Raw genomic sequence first — 13417 nt, 5'->3', positions numbered from 1 at the left:
CTCAAAGAAGGGGCTCAATCCGGCCGAATCTCAGCTTTGGAAATGGCCTTCCGTAACAACGGGGCCGTGGGATTAAGTGATCTGCTACTGAAATTAGTGGGATTCAGAACTTTGGCAATCCTCTCTCTCTCTCTCTCTCTCTCTCTCTCTCTCTCTCTCTCTCTCTGTGTGTGTGTGTGTGTGTGTAAAAATATAAAAAAATGTATTTCATGTTCCCCATTTACCTTTTCCTCTAAGGATCTCAGAGGGGCGAGGTGGTTCTCTCCCTGCACCCCAACTTTATAAATGTCGTAAATTCCTCAAAGTTTTAACTTTCGAAATGACTACTAAAGAATATTTCAAGGCGTCCGGTTTGAAAGGATCCCCCTGCTCCGCTCTTCCCCCTCCCCATTTCCCCCCCACCCACGACAAAGATACCTTGGTTAGAATGACATCTTTTGTAATTAGCACCAAAGAAAAACGTGTTGGGGGGATTTTCACCCCCCCCTTCCGCCATCAAAAGTAACCAGATAATTAGCAAATAACCCACAATTAAAGACGACTCCCACCTTGCCCAAATGAGGATTGACATTTTAACAAGCACGTAGACGGGAGTGGGAGAAATCAATAAAGCACACCGGCGTACTGGGGTGGGGGGGTCGAGGCGAGCTAGTAGCGAGATGTTTTAGCTAAGTATTTCAGACATGATTCAAAGAAAGTTGGGCGTGTCCGTCCTGCGCATATTTATTAAAAGGATATTCCTTGGGCACCCCATCGGAATTCTTCCCAAATAGACGAAGTTAGGGAGCCCTACTGAGATCAATGAGGGAGGGGTGCTGTATGTTCCAGCAGTGTGGGAGATGCGTCTAACTTTCTGGATTAGACCATCCTGGGGAGCGGAGGAAGTAGCAGAATTATTCGAACAGGTGCAAAGGTGCATCTGAAAGCAGCTTAATGTTAACAGCGACGACATCAAAAGCAAGAGAAAGGACGTGCGCTTGCACAGAAAGTGTGCTATATTAAAAATTCAGAATCCCTTGAATTTATACCGGGGTTCGTTGGCCGAGGTTAAAGCGAGGCATTTTGGAGACCCATACATTGATTTCAACGGGAGAGCGTTATAGGGAGGCTTCTCCTGCCGCAATCGACGGGGTCGAAAAAACTCTCCGTCTCCTGCGCAATTCGAAAAACCGATTAAACATTAGACGGAAAGAACTGCAGAGGTTACATATTTTTTCGGAAAGGTGCTTTTATCAGAGAGATTTAACAGGAATCAGTTTTACAGGATGGGGGGAAAGTGGGTGGATTTTATTTTTTCCCAGGAGCCGAAAGATAATCGCTAGCCAGTCTTATTAAAAAAAATTTTTGGAGGGGAGGAACGGACATGATTTTGGCAGGAAAATAGTGAAACGCTATGTTCTGGACAGGTATATGGAAAGATGAAAGACGGGGAAAGAACGAGAACGGTTATCTGTATACCACCCTCAGTGTACAGACTAGTATACTTTGCAGAATTACATAATAAACAAAAAGGACAGGCTCCTGTTCCGAGGAGCATGCAATCTCTATTTCAAGAGACGGGGTGTGTACAAAAGAGAGCGGAGTGCTGGGAGAGTTCGACGCCTAACAGATGCCCCTCAGAGATGGGAGGTGAATGAGAAAAATGATACATAGATGACTGACAGATAGAGACTGAATAATGAAATGTAATTCAGACTAGAGGGGCAAAAGCTCCGTTGCCCGAAATGCATTTGACTTGGTAATAAGTTCCCCTGAAATCCACGACTTCCAAAAAAAAGTTGGAGGTGCGGGTTTATGGGCTGATTAAAATGAAAATCGGAGTTAATGGGAAACCCGAGGAACAAATTTAAACGAAGAGGTCTAGCGACTTTGCAAGAACTTGGGTGCAGTGAATTTTACTCCACATGATAACACACGCAGGCACAGCCCGTATTTCTGCACTCCCCGCTTTTGGTCGCATTTGACACCCCATCCCCAATCTATTCTCTCTCTCTCTCTTTTTACGGGGAAACGAGATTGGAGCACGAACGCTCTTCGAACGATTTGTTTGGCTTGTTTCAAACTTGTGCGATGCTTTCCCGCTAAACCACTGGCGAGATCTTTCAACTTCAGTTTTCAGATGGAACCAGATTCCCCCCCCCCCTTTCTCCTCCTCTCTCGTCAAGATGACACTTTAGTCAACAAAATCTGTTAACTCCAAGATTAATTGAAAAAACAACAACACACGCACGCCCAAATTTAAATGGTTGGCGAATCCCCAAAGAAGCGAATTCCTGTTCTTCTTCCTTTCAGTAGACTGACATGGAAATATGTGAGCAGTCTAAGGATATGGAAGAAATTCTGACGATCTCCGACTTTGTATTCCGGCGGGGTAGTATATTTTGCAGTTGTTGAAGTATTGGTGATACTTGCATGACCTGAGTCGCTTTAAAAGTCCTGGAATAAATGTAAAGGGACTGAACTGTATGGATGGAATCTTTGAGATAAAGAACAACACAGTCAGATCTCCCTCTCTCCCATCTCTCTCTCAAACACATACATTCACACGTGCACTCACGTACGTGTTTGCTATCTGGAAAAGGTTATGGGTTGTTTCTAACACTAGTCCTATCCAGAGTAGATCAAACGAAATTAATGACTTTAATGTAGTAATTTCAATTAACTTCAATGGGTCTACTCTGAGTAGAGCGAGCACTGAATATAGCCCTCTGTGTGCAGGTCATTAAAAAAAATATTATAGACTTTATAAGCACCTGGATAATCCTCAAACTTCTATATACACACAGTTCTAAATTTCGATTTTGACATGAGTGCTGACTTTTCAGCCCACCTTTAACTTTTAGATATTCCTCAATCCTGTTTGTTTGGAAAAAATAAGCTTCCTTAGAAGAGTTAGATAAGTAGCCACAAGGGTACAAGGCATGCAGGCACATAGATGTTGTTCTGAGCATAAACATGCACCTTGGCTTACACACACACACACACACACACACACACACACACCCCTACTGATTTCCTGAATCCTCTTTTACTCAGACTTTTCAAGAAAATAGTTGGGATTATTTTAAAAAAAGAAAAGAAAAGAAACACTGCTTTTATCACGTTCATTATTTACATTATTTACATTCACCTCCCAGGACTTGGCTTTTGGATTTGGAGGAGGTGTGTTTTTTAATACAAATAAAATTTCAAAAAACGCAGGCCAAGATTCATAAATGAACGGGATTCCCCCTCAACTTATTGGAACTAAATATACGGATATACGGGGGCAGGGAGGCAAAGAACAGATTGCCTCCTTAATGAAATGTTTTGCCACCCACCCTCAAGAAATTAAATCATTTTGAATTTACATCTGGATTGCAGTGAATGCCCCTATGACCCTTTGCTGGTTGGCAAGTCTTCGGAAACTGCAGGAAATTCACCTTGGGGTTTTGAATGAATGAGTGAACAAATAAATAAATAAAATAAGCCTACTTCCAGGCACTATCAGTCCTCAGCACGCACTGTTAAAATAATTCCCCAATATGTCCCTGCAGAACGCATGTACGGTTTAAATCACCCCCTGATCTCTTAATAACCGTATAAATGATGCATTGTGTTAAGGGTGTTTCTATGCGATGGAAGCAAATAGGCTGACAGGCAGATATGAACTAGATGTACTTCAATGGTTTCTATATTTCTGATGCTCCTGTTAGGTGCATGATAATAACAGTAGTAAGTAATGGTAATAAATTTTTGAGCATCCAGCACACATTACACAATTTAACTCATACAGTCTTGTAAGTGTGGCCAGTGTTATTATTAGTCATATGTAATAGAGTCAGCGTGGTATAGTGGGCAGAGTGTCTTAGTGGGAGACAAGGGTTCAAATCCCCACTCAGACATGATGACCTCGGGCCATTCACTTCCTCTCCCTGCCTACCGGTAACTTACCTCACAGGGTTGTTGTGGGGATTAAATGAGGATGGGGAGAACACCTTGCCACCTTGAGTTCCTTGGAGAAAAAGGTGGGGTATATATGCAGGCGCAGGTGGTGCTGTGGTCTAAACCACTGAGCCTAGGGCTTGCCAATCGGAAGGTCGGCAGTTCAAATCCCCACGACGGGGTGAGCTCCCATTGCTCTGTCCTAGCTCCTGCCAACCTAGCAGTTCGAAAGCATGAAGTGCAAGTAGATAAATAGGTACCGCTCTGGCGGGAAGGTAAGCGGCATTTCCGTGCACTGCTCTGGTTTCGCCAGAAGCAGCTTAATCATGCTGGTCACATGACCCAGAAAAACTGTCTGCAGACAAATGCCAGTAAAGCCAGATGAGCGCCGCAACCCCAGAGTCGTCCATGACTGGACTTAACTGTCAGGGTCCTTTACCTTTACCTTTATATATGCAATAAAGATGCATAGAAACATATTACATAAGAACGTAAGAAGGGCCTGCTGGATCAGCTCTATGGACCACCTAGTCCAGCATCCTGTTATCACAGTGGCCAAGCAGATGCCTGTGGGAAACCTGCAAGCAGGACCCAAGCACAAGAGCACTCTTCCCTTCTGCTGTTTCCATCAGCTGGTACAGTATTCAGAAACATTACTGCCCCCAACTGTGGAAGCAGAGCATAGCCATCATGGCTGGTAGCCTTCAACAGCCCTCTCCCCCATGAATTTGTCTAGCTTTCTTCTAAAGCTGCCATTATTAAAGTGGCCATCACTGCCTCCTGTGGGAGTGAGTCCCATAGAATAAGATGAAGATGAAGAAGAAGAGGAGGAGGAGGAGGAGTTTGGACTTGATATCCCACCTTTCACTCCCCTTAAGGAGTCTCAAAGCAGCTAACATTCTCCTTTCCTTTCCTCCCCCACAACAAACACTCTGTGAGGTGAGTGAGGCTGAGAGACTTCAGAGAAGTGTGACTGGCCCAAGGTCACCCAGCAGCTGCATGTGGAGGAGCGGGGAAGTGAACCCGGTTCACCAGATTACACAGTTTAACTATGCACTGTATGAAATACTTTCCTTCATCATTGGATGTCCTAGAGTCATTGGGGGAAGGGGAAGAGAGAGAAACTTTTCTCTAGCCACTTTCTCCACGCCACACATAATTTGATAAATTTCTTTCAAGCCACCTCTTATTCACCTTTTCCCTAAACTTCAAAAGTCCTAAATGTTGCAACTTTTCTTCACAGGAGAACTGCTCCATTCCCTTCATCATTTTGATTACCCTTTTCAAAACCGATTCCTACTCTACAATATTCCTATTGAGGTGAGGTGACCAGAACCACACACAGTATTCCAAACGTGGTCACATCTTAGCTTTGTACAGCAGCTTTATGATATAGGAAGTTTTGTTTTCAATTCCTTTCCTGAAGATCCCTAGCATGGAATTCACCCTTTTTACAGCTGCCACAAACTGGGTCAACATCTTCATCGAGCTATCTACTACAACCCCAAGATCTTGTTTGTGGTCTGTCACTTCCATACTCTCCAACATTTCTCTGATGGAAATAGGGACATCAATAAAAAGAATAATAATTTACTGTTTATACCCTACCCATCTGACTGGGTTGCCCCAGCCACTCTGGGTGGTGTCCAACAGACATAAAAACATAAGAAAACATTAAACATTTAAAAAAACTTCCCTATTCAGGGCTGCCTTCTGATGTCTTCTAAAGGTTGAATAGTTACTTATATCCTTGGCTCCAGAGCCAGATAACTGCCATACCCTCCAACATTTCTCCAATAAAAATAGGGACGCCCTAAGGGGAAAAAAGGACATTCCATGATCAAATCAGAAACTGGGACAGCTTCTGTAAATTGGGGACTGTCCCTGGAAAACAGGGGCACTTGGGAAGGTCAGCACTGCTTGTTCAGATTACAAATGACCATCCCCCACCCCTCTCTCACATAGAGTCTCTCTCTCTTACCCACACAAGCAAATAAATGATATTGTTTTGTGTGTGCATTAATTTGCTGGATCAGGCCAATAGCCCATCTAGAACAGCAGTCCAGCATCCTGTTCTCACAGTAGCCCATCAGATGCTTATGGGGAAGCCACAAGAAGATCTTTCCCCTCCTCCCTCTCTTTCACACATACAGTAGACATACACTCACTCAAATTTTATCCGTATATATTCAAAAGGCAATATATCCTGCTTGCCTTTTGAATGTACAGGGGGGCAGGAGGAAGGAGGAGGTAAAGAAACCCCTTTAAGTGTGATTCCCAGGTGGAAGGCACAGCTGCGTCAATTTCATATGATCTTTGTAATTCCTCCCATTTTGGCTTTGTATAATTTCTCGCCAGCATCTCAGTATGTTTCTGTTTAGATATCCTAAGCTCCTTGAAATTCATTAACCTGTGGTCAGCAACAAAAAAAGGGAAGGGGTAATACTGGTTATAAGCTACACTCCCTTTCAGCGTTTGGTCACAGTTAGTCACCGGATTTTCCAGCTGTGAATATGATGTACAATATTTACCCTAATTGAATTGCTGTTGTAACACCTTTCGAGAGGACGGTGGATACATTTGCCACACAAAAGAGGAGAAAGAAAAAAGGTAGGTAGCTGGAGCCAAGGACTTTATAGAGTTCCAGGAGTTCGGCTATTCCAAGAAGATGGCTCCCAGAAGAGGGTGCTGATGAACTCCTCCTTGAAGCTTTAACCTTTGGCAGTGTTGGGGGCTTGGGTGCAAGTCAGCTTGCAGAAGAGTGGGTTTATATGGAGTTAAGACAAATAAAGTGAGGGAATCTCCAGATTCCCAGATTGTTCCTGTACCTTTAACCTCTCAGCAGACCTCCCTGTCTCTTTGTTGTTTAGACTGATATTCTTTGGTTGCATCCTGTTTACAATTTCCTCCCTGCTCCAATTCTCTTTCTTGGACCTCAAGATGAAAGGTCACTTTCGAACCTTCCTCTGAGAGAACGAAGGAGAGAGCATGGCTGCCTTAGTCTTCTCTAGATTAGATGGATTAAAACTGGAAACTCCTCTACCCAATCATAATTAACTACTTTATCCATTCTCTTACCCTGACAGCATCTCGTTGTGTGTGATTGCAGCAATTTGACTTTCTAACTTGAGTCACAAGCCTTATGTCGCACATTTTGCATCCCAAAGGGCTCCAATAGGTAATTGGGACCAGTCTTCCAAAAGGCAAGGGTTGGGTAATTGCCCACCCTGAAATGTTGTTGAACTTCAGCTCCCATGAGTCCTAGCCAGCATGGCCAATGGTTTGGGAAGATGGGAGTTGTGGTCCTTGAAATATCTGGAGGGCCACTTTCCTTGTCTGTGACCTGAGATCAGAGGTGAGGAACCTGAGGCCTAGAGGATGAATCTTGCCCCCAGCCCTTTTTATTTGGCCCATGAGACTCTCCCCAGGGCTCACACCCCTTCCTGGCCACATCCCCTTTCTCAAGGCCACAACTACTGAATTTTGGTTTGCAGAGTGTAGATGGTGAATTTGGCTGGAGAGTAGACTTTGCCCATGGGTGTGGCCAGGATTTTTGTTGGGAGGGGAGGCCTTTGGTTAGGGGAGACAGAACCTCAGTGGTAGAAGCACACTAGATGCAAAGTAACTGGAAATGTGTACACAGCCTAAGGTTCATTTGCTAGTCTGAGTGGCTTTTGAACCTGGAATGGGAAGAGGCACCATCTAGCAAAGGAATTCTGAGCAGACCTTCAGTGGAAGAATGTCTGGATGAGTTGACAGGTTTGAGAAGCCTTCCTTTGAGAGTTAGAATTATAGAATCATAGAACTGCAGAGCTGGAAGGGACCAGGAGGGCCATCTAGTCCAACCCCCTGCAATGCAGGAATCTTTCATCCAATGGTGGGCTCAAACCCATGACCCTGGGATTAAGAGTCTCATGCTCTACTGACTGAGCTATCCAGCTTGTTGTTGCTGTTGCTTTTTTAAAACAACAACAATCCAACATTTTGCCCCTCCCTGTGATAGTCCACCGATTATCCCCCTTCATACCCAATGTCCCTGGAATGGTAACACAGCATGGCACAACAACAGCATTCCAGGTGCATTTGGGAGAGAGATATAGTTGGTGCATTTGGGAATCACCCAACAGAAACTCTGTTGAGGGCAATGAGGGGCGAAACATTATTAAAATACTAAAACAGCTGTGTGTGTTCTTTCTTTTAAACAAAATAGTGGGTGAGGCTTAAAAGGGGGGGGAACTGAAAATTTGCTGCCAATGACAGGCCTCTCCTTAAAACATTTAATAAATTTTCTCAGTTTCTCAACCCACTGATGATACGATCCCCACCAATCCCCACCACCTGTGAACAGGGTGGTGAATTTGGGGCTGGCGTTTTGTTACAACTCCAACTTGTCCATTAAAAACACACGACATTTCTTCGTTTCTTCCTTTATTTCATTCAGTGAGCTTCATAGCTGTGTGGCAATTTGAACCCTGGTCTCCCAGTTCCAAGACCAATATTCTAACCTCTTCTACACCATACTGGCATGTCCTAGCCTGTTCATTTCATCTCTGCTCTCTTTCACCGTTTTCCTCACAACCCGAACATAGACTGTAAGCTACCTGGGGCAGAGATCAGTCTTTTCTTTTTGTTTATATTTCTCTGTATAGCATTCTGCTTAGCGACAGCACTTTATTTTTAAAAAAGGAAATGTGGCAACATACATATTCAGTGTATGAAAATGAAAGACAAAATACTCATTTCTTGGGAGTGCAAAACAGTTTTGAGGCATCAGTGATAGCCAGAAAAAAATTATGTCAATTGACAGTGAGAGAAAGGTAAGGAGTGACAGTGTAAGTCACTAATGCTTTGTTTATATGCAGGTGAATAAGTGAGCTACCGTACTTGCCAGCCCCACCACCCTGCCACTGAAACAACCGGGAAAACCCATTTTAGAAAATTCCAACCCCAAGTAAAATAAATAACAGGTACAAAGGGATTATGATGACATTTCATGAGAACATTTTAAATGGCACCAGTGCCCATTTCCAGAGCCAAACTCAGCAGCATCCTAGTGAATGGGAAGGTTCATTTCTACCTCTTCTCATCTAACCATCAGTTCGCTGAACTCTTCTGTATTGATGGGGTGCCTCCAGGCCATATGTGGAATAAGGAGCAACAGCACCAAGCTTCCTCTCTGCCCAGCTATATCTCTTTACCCTGGGTCATTATTCAAAACCAACAATTCATGCTTCGCCACATAGGGCCCATGAAGGGGCTGAGGCCAGTACCGGATTTACATATAAGCTAAACAAGCTATAGCTTAGGGCTCCACTCTCTTGGGGGGCCCACAACAAATTTAAAGGAAAAAACCTGGATGTACATTTCCAAATATAAGATAAAAAACAAATAAAATGAAACCTACATACAGCAACAGTGTTTTGTGTTGTGTAGGCTCCTATGATGTAGCTTAATAATTATTTCCCTATTACAGTGGACACTCGGGTTGCGAATGTGATCTGTGCGGGATGCATGTTCGCAACGGCGCGTCTGCGCACACACGGGTTGCGATTCGGTGCTTCTGCGCATGCGCAAAGCACGATTTAGCGCTTCTGCACATGCACGGCCACCAAAACTCGGAAGTAACCCGTTCTGGTACTTCCGGGTTTTGGTAGTCCGTAACCTGGAAAAATACAACCTGAAGCATCTGTAACCTGAGGTATGACTGTAATATACTTCTTAATTGTATTTCACTATTAATATACTTCTTAATTGTATTTCAGTTCAACAATTACTTTGATAAAATACATATTTTCTCATGTGCAAATGGCTTTAGATATCTATTAGGTCCATATATATGCTGACAAAGGACAGCTGGACATATAAAGGGCCCCATTACCTTCAGTAGTTTAGGGCCTCATCAACCCTAAATCCGGCCCTGGCTGAGGCTCACAGAGCTTTTTTGTAAAATTTTCTAGAGAGAACTCTATGAGATCACTTCCTTTGTCTGCCTTAGCTGAAACACTACACACTTCCTGCCTGCCTGGGCAGCCTCCCTTTTCTTCACCATGCTTCTAAGCTGACCACATGTCAGCATGTCTGAGCTCTGCAGCTCAAACACCATCTTACTTACATTTTGTACTTTAGTAGCTTATATAATTGTAATGTTTTATTTTATATTTCTGTAAACTGCCCAGAGGGTTTTTAAAAATTGTTTTTAATCATCAAGCAGTATACAATTTTTGGTCAAACAAACAAACAAACAAACAAACAAACAAACAAACATTGAACATCCGTTCTGATTTGTTTGTGGGTAGGTTATATGATAATGAACATTCATCTGGATTTGTTTGTGGGGCATTTGCATACCTTCCCACTAATCAGTTCTCCTTCCCACACTTTTCAGTGCATTTCCTCATCCCTTGCCAAACTGGAGAAACGCAATTTAAAAATTAAAATTAAAAAGTAGGTTTTTTTGTGCTAGGGAGACAGAGCACTTTAACTGCGCAATTCTAACTTTCTCACATGTGCTTGTTACATTATTACATTGCTAAATTTTACCTTTGCACAGTAGCCTGCTTTCTATACACACACTCATGGGCCCTATCTGCACTATACATATAAATGGTAAAAGGTAAAGGACCCCTGACAGTTAAGTCCAGTCGCAGACGCCTCTGCGGTTGCGGCACTCATCTCGCCTTACGGGTGGAGGGAGCCGGTGTTTGTCTGCAGACAGTTTTTCTGGGTCATGTGGCCAGAATGACTAAGCCGCTTCTGGCACAATGGAACACCGAAACCAGAGCAGTGCACGGAAACACCGTTTACCTTCCCGCCGGAGTGGTACCTATTTATCTACTTGCACTTTTTGGCATGCTTTTGAACTGCTAGGTTGGCAGGACCAAGCAACGGGAGCTCACCCGGTGCGGAGATTCGAACCACCAACCTTCTGATCAGCAAGCCCAAGAGGCTCAGTGGTTTAGACCACAGCACCACTCGCGTCCCCTACATAGAAAGCAGCATCAAATCATTTTATGCAGTCATGGTTTTCCCCAAAGAATCCTGGGAGCTGGAGATAGTTAAGGGTGCTGAGACTTGTTAGGATATCCCTAGTCCCCCTTCACCAGGCATAGGCAAACTCTGGCCCTCCAGATGTTTGGGACTACAATTCCCATCATCCCTAGCTAACAGGACCAGTGGTCAGGGATGATGGGAATTGTAGTCCCGAACATCTGGAGGGCCAGCGTTTGCCTATGCCTGCCCTACAGAGTGGTTTTACGGTCAAACTCTCAGCACCCTTAACATACAACAGTTGCCAGGATTCTTTGAGGAGGGAACAATGACCATTTAAAGTGGCATGGTACTGCTTTAAATGTATGGGGAAAATGGGGCAATTATGTTACCAGCCCTAATAATTCAATCAAATAAACACGGTGCACTTTGAGTTTTATTTGGTTTTTATAAATATGGCTGATTCATCATATGGTAAGAAAGGAGCTGTCATTTCTCAGCAAATGCAAGAATTCATTTACAGAAGCATGTATTTGTCTAAGAACATCTTTGCAATATTACCAAGAGATTCAGAACGGGGAAAGTAGGCCAGGAGGTTGAAAGAAGTTTTTGATTGACGTATGGGATCTCTCTCCCTCTCAGGTTAGTAATACTCTTCTAGTCAATTAATTTTTTTTATATAAAGTAAATCAAACAGTTCTTATTATGGAAGGAACAGATGGGGAGAGAGTGCCCTGTGACTTTGGTGAGGCTAAACAAAGATTTGCTTGATAGGCAACTGGGAGGAACTCCACAGAATCAGAAGGATCTCTAATTGTGTTGACCTGAGTCATTCTGATGACATCTAAGAAGCCAGCCTTCCCCAACCTGGCTCCCTTCAGATGTTTTGGACTATATTTCCCATCAGCCCCATCCAGCACAGCCGTGGCAGCTGGGACTGTCAGGGTAGCTTCTCAGCCAGTAGTGTAGCAGCAAATTCAGAAATGCAGGGGCTCTTGGTGATAGTCACACCCAGCGGCAGAACATATGCTCGTGCTGCCCAGGGTGGGTGCACTCCTGAGTGTGGTAGGGTGTGGAGGGTGCCCTCCCAGGTGCTGGATAGCTGCTCAGGTGCATGGAGCAGAGTGCGCGCCCTACAGCTGGGACCAGAGTAAGCCGCCGATGGCGGACATTTGGCGTGCCGCCTCCCTGCGACTGCCAATGTCACCCCCTCAGCAAAGACACCTGGGGTGGTCCATCCCCACAGCAACCCCCTTCCTCCGCCCCTGGTCACACCCATGCCCCCTCGCAGCCACACCCCTTCTAAGATTATACAACCACCTTACAATTATACAACCACCTTACAATAATACAACAATTATACAACAGCAATCAGTGCAGATCTCAGTCTAGCTAGCTCTACTATTTTCTATGCACATACAAGGGCACATGATTTTGAGTGCTCCAGTATCTTCTCTTGGTGTGCCTTAAGTTGTGCTTTCTGGGACGTTCCATTGCATGTAACAGAACTGTCAGACTCTTCTCTTGAAACGGAAGTGCCTTGTATTTTCAGTGTCCCTGAATGATTTGTTTTGGAGCTTGCTGTACAACAACTCCTTGGTGTTCTCCTCCTCCTTTTCCAGAGTGAGCCTAGGAGTCAATCCTCAATGCCTGACTCAACTCCTTTCAATCTGATTGGCTCCAATCAATACAAAGGGTGAAAATACTCACTTTAAATGGCTAAAAAGCTCAGCTTTCATGCTGATTGAGCAGCTCTGGGATAATGGAGACTCCACGTTCCTCCTGTGAAAATAGTAATGGGTCTCCAAAACTCCTCCTCACTCTGTGACTCTAGACCATCACACCACCATAGAATCATGGGAATTGTTGTTTTGCTCATCACCCTAAACAAACTACAATTTGCAGAATTCCTTGGGGGAAGCCATGCACTTTAAATGTGTGTGTTGAATGTACTTTAAACATATGACATGGATTTGTCCCCAAACATCTGGAGGGCACTAGGTTGGGGAAGGCTGCTCTGAGCAGTGGCCTTTCAACAGAACCCTCTACCTTCCTACTCAGAAGTAAGTCCTATTGAGTTCTATGGGGCTTACTCCCAAGTTAGAGGGTATAGCATTGTAGTCTCAAGCCTCTGAGGCCACCTTTTGGGACAAAACACTCTTAAAGCATAATACAACCATGTAAACCACAAAACTGAGACAACATGACCTTATTTAAAATGTTTAAAATGGCAGAAATCAAAGATAAGAAATGTTTAAAAAAGAGAAGAGTCAGTATAAGTATCACAAACCAGTGGCATAGCATGGGTGGCTGGTGCCTGGAGCAGGTACACATGTGCTGAGGGTGGCTATGGGTGTGCCGTGTGTGTTTGTACTGGGGTGTGTGTGGAGGAAAGGAGGAATGGAGCCTGCCTCACCAGTCCAGCCCTCACCAATCCTACCCCAGAGCCAAGCGGGGCTGCACTGTGCTGCCTGTCCGCCCACGCTGGGGGGAGCCTGGCTGGCCA

General features: G+C 44.2%; 1 long non-coding RNA gene across 2 annotated transcripts in view; it reads right to left on the bottom strand.

The window, feature by feature from the left end:
- Positions 1-13417, bottom strand: part of LOC128401713 (uncharacterized) — a 126788-nt gene that overhangs the window by 17309 nt on the left and 96062 nt on the right. The window lies entirely within an intron of this gene.

This window comes from Podarcis raffonei, chromosome 14, assembly GCF_027172205.1.
Source record: "Podarcis raffonei isolate rPodRaf1 chromosome 14, rPodRaf1.pri, whole genome shotgun sequence".
In the NCBI taxonomy this organism is placed as follows: Eukaryota; Metazoa; Chordata; class Lepidosauria; order Squamata; family Lacertidae; genus Podarcis; species Podarcis raffonei.
This window is presented reverse-complemented; position numbering and strand designations above follow the sequence as displayed.